Below are 4,577 nucleotides of genomic sequence, written 5' to 3'. Positions count from 1 at the left end.
ACAGAAGAAGGGTCAGACTACCACCAGGGTTATAAATTACCCCTGGAAACGCCCACAACTGCTACGAAAGCCCTGTCAAATGTGTGTGCTTTGGCGGCGAGATGCCTAAGAATGCGGCCATGAGCAACAGATGATTGGCTAAGATGACACCGTGCAGAGGACATGGCAGTCCTTCTGTATGGCGTAACACGGACGGGCAGTGTTGCATCATTGGCAGGGACTTGTATTACTTTTAATCATTATCGTATTATAGTCTATGCGAAGGTAATAATTATTTAGGTATTTACTTATAAGTTTTGCACCCGTGAGTACATGAGAGTAAGCTGTTTTAAACAGTTATCATGATGAATCATACTTATATTTCGTTCCACCGAAGTCACTGCCTGTAGTCTTCACCCCGCTCTCTGGCACACGCCGAGGCCGCCTCGTGAACCGTCTGCGTCACCTCCACCCGTCGACTTCACCCCGCTCACTGGCACACGCCGAGGCCGCCTCGTGAACCGCCTGCGTTACCTCCACCCGTTGACTTCACCCCGCCCACTGGCACACGCCGAGACCACCTCGTGAACCGTCTGCGTCACCTTCGCCCGTCAACTTCACCCCGCTCACTGGTACACGCCGAGGCCGCCTCGTGAACCGTCTGCGTCTCCTCCGCCCGTTGACTTGAGCTCGTTCAGGCTCGTTCAGGAGGCGAAGCGATGGCTGAGTGGTTAGCGTGTCCGCACCGCGTCCAAAAGATCCAGGAGGGACGCGGGTTTGAATCCTGGCCGCCACACAGCTGGGATTTTTCAGTCACCGCCGAGTGGCCTAAGACTACCCAAATGCTCCCCTGAAGACCATCTATCAACCCGGACTCTAGATAACCTTTCCAAAGAGAGGCTCAAAGATGAGCTCCGTGGGGCAGCATGAGCCAAAACAAGATGGTGCTACTATAAACACTCGCCTGCGCCACAACAGGCTGGGCAGACCTTCAGGACCCATCGGTGAGAGAGCCTAAGGCCGCAATAGGCACCGACGTAAAACAAAAACAAAAAAGACCCCTGACCATAAGTGGTAACTTTCCGACATATTGTGCACGAAGCTCTAGACAGGGGCGACGTTACCAGCGGGCTCGACAAATTGACTCTCATGAAGATACCAGTAATATAAGAACTCACGGGAGGAAGGCTGAGGCACTGAAGTAGATCAGATGTGGCTGAGGGAGGGGAGGCTGAGGGTTCAGGCAAACTGTGAAAACGAGATCGGACTCTGGTCACTCGTGGCGTCCCGGAGCGACCAGTCTTTGGTCCACTGCTGCTCATCCTTCACACTAGCGGCCTTTAGTGCGCTACAGCCAGTGGAATCAGCAAGTTTGCCGATGGCACTAAAACTGGGCGACGAACTGGATGAGACCGCGATGCCGAGGCGTTGCGGGGATGCGGAGCGGCCTGTATGAGCGGCCCGAACACAAAGGACACAAAGGAAGGACACAAATAAAGAACAAACAACAGCAGACCTGCAGGTCCTTGCGAGGATATTTGTAAGAAGCTACACTAACTATCTAATCAAAGGTGGAAGATGAAGGACAGCAAATTCGAAGGCTCCTCTCCACCCCCCCATCCCTCCAGCCAAAGCTGGCAGGAAAGGAAAAAGAACCATGCAGCATGGAAAAACTGCATGGAAATTATGCAGGAAAGGAAAGAACTACCATTACTGCTACCACTAACCGGACGATAAAAGGGGACAAGGACACCAGTATTCGAAAGAACTTAACGTTATTACGACAATGAGAAATATCTTAGTTGCAGGTTGAATTCAAAATACTTCTCTAATCTATTATTGAAGGCCGTAACTGTTGTACTATCAACGACATCACAGGATAGAGATTTCCAAACATTAACAACTCGATTGAAGAAGAGGTGTTTAGCGTCGTGCGACGAGAATCTTTTACCACTTATCATCAAATTGTGATTTCTTCTTGTTCTATTTGATCGATCAATTGTAAAGTAATCTTCCGCATTAATATCACTGAATCCTTTAAATATTTTAAACACTACTATTAGATAGCCTCGCATTCTTCGTTTTGATAGGCTGAATTAATTTACTTCTTTAAGCCTTTGTTCATATGATAAATTTCTCAACCTAGAAATCATCTTTGCTACTCTTCGTTGAACCCGTTCCAACTTTTCTGTCTTTTCTGTAATAGGGAGACCAAAACTGTACACAGTACTATAGACGGGGTCGAACCAACGAATTATACAGTTTTAATATTACTTCTTCCGATTTATTATTAAAGACTCGTCCGATGAAGCCAACCAATTTGTTTGCAGTTTTAACTACCTCTGAACAATGCTGACTGGGCTTTAAATCGCTTGATATAGTGATTCCAAGATTCTTTTCTTTACTTATTGCAGAAAGCTGTTGGCCATTCATTACGTACCGAACGCGATTGTTATTTTTTCCGATGTGCAACACTTTACATTTGTCAACGTTAAATTTCATTTGCCATTGATTAGCCCAGCGTGCAAGTCGATCTTGATCTGATTGTAAAGCTTCTTCGTCGAGTGTCGCAGTTACTTTACAAGCAATTTTTGTGTCATCAGCAAATTTTGATACTTTGCAAGTGAGCCCATCATCGATATCATTAACATAAATTAAGAAGAGCATGGGGCCAAGCACTAATCCTTGAGGTACACCGCTTCTGACATCGAGCCAGTTAAATGTAACACCGTTTAGAACTACTCTCTGTTTCCGCTCAGAGAGCCAGTCCACAAGCCAATTGTGAATGTTACCCGAGATACCGTGCGCCAATAGTTTGCTGAGCAATCGTTGGTGGGGGACCTTATCAAATGCCTTTGGAAAATCCAGATATATGATATCTACTGATCTGCTTTCATCGAACACCTCAAAAATATAATGAAAAAAATCAAGTAAGTTAGTTAAACACGAACGTTTACTACGGAAGCCATGTTGCGAATTATTTATTATATTATTTTCTTCGAAGAATTTCACCATATTGTCGCGAATGATAGTCTCCATTAACTTACAAACAATCGATATCAGGCTAATTGGTTGATAGTTTCCTGGATGAGACTTGTCCCCCTTTTTGAAAAGTGGTGTGACATTTGCTAGTTTCCAATCCGACAGAACTTTTCCAGCTGTTAAAGATTTATTGAATATGATGGAGAGCAGTTTACAGATTTTATGTTTGATTTCTTTTAAGACCCTAGGGGTAATTTTGTCTGGACCAGGAGGTTTTCTTACTTTAATCTTTTCAATTGTGCGTAAAATGTCACTTTCCACGATGAGCACGCAACTTAACATATTTTCGGTCCTTCTAAACTCCGGCGGTTGAGGTGATAAACAATCTTCGTCGGTAAATACGGATGCGAAAAAGTTATTTAGGATTGTAGCCGTTCGTGTGGTTACCATTATCATTAGCAAGCGGTCCGATGCCACAAGTGAGTGACTTTTTATTATGTACATAGCTAAAAAAATCTTTAGGATTAGATTTACTCGTTTCCGCTATATATTCTTCAATATTTTTTCTTGCTTCGTTTTATTAATTTCTTGGTTTCGCTGCGAATTCTGTCCAACTCTAGTTTGTCAGCCTCCCTCTGAGTTGATATGTATCTACTGTATACGCGGTTTTTAAGAGATAGGCTATTTTAAATTTTGTTATTCCACCATTTGGGTTTCTTCTTAAAAGCTGAACGTCTGTTACGATAGGGTACGCATATGTTTATGGTATTGTTCAATATTGTGGTGAAGGCCCCCCAAGATTTATCAATATCTGTTTCCGCCGAGATTTCAGTCCAGTCAGAATTATTTAGAAATGATTGGAGTCATACGAAATTCGCTCTCTGATAATCAGGCACCTTTTCTTTACTAGGAGTTACTTTACTTTCTTTCATATTAATGCCGAATGTGATTGTTCGGTGATCGCTAGAACAACAAATTGGACCAACATTTACTTCGTTAACTAGATCAGCTGTCGTTGAAAAGATAAGGTCAAGTATATTATTCTCCCGAGTCGGTTCTTGAACATGTTGATGTAAATCACTTTCTAGTAAATCTGTGTACAGGTCGAGCCCTGTATGACAGTTCAACGGTTCACCCCATCTTTTCACTGGCAAGTTAAAGTCCCCAAAAATTACTGCCTCGCAACTGCTATTTGTTTCTAATAATAATTCACTTAATGCGTGTTCGATATCAAGAGTCTGCCTTGGTGGTCTGTAGAGAAGTCCAATTACTATTTTACGAGATTTATTTTTAATTTCAATGAAGACCGTGTCTACATTGGTTATAATATCTGTTTTCACGGATACTGGATGGAGAGAGTTGTATATATAAAAGATAACGCCTCCACCCTTTTTGTTCTCTCTTTCAGATGGTATAACCCGGTAATCTACATTCCGCAATGAAAACTCTGTTTGAATTGTCTATCCATGATTCTGTGACTCCGATGATGTGATAATGATTTGTAGCTGCGAGGACTTCTAAGTCTTGAAATTTGTTACGTAGGCTGCGAGCGTTTACATAGCAAGCTTTGATGTGATTCAAGTCGGGGGTTTCGCGGGTTGAGTGCTCCCTTACGG

Source organism: Eriocheir sinensis, unplaced genomic scaffold, assembly GCF_024679095.1.
Source record: "Eriocheir sinensis breed Jianghai 21 unplaced genomic scaffold, ASM2467909v1 Scaffold34, whole genome shotgun sequence".
Lineage (NCBI taxonomy): Eukaryota > Metazoa > Arthropoda > Malacostraca > Decapoda > Varunidae > Eriocheir > Eriocheir sinensis.
The sequence above is the reverse complement of the archived record's forward strand: the minus strand, read 5'-3'. Positions refer to the sequence as shown.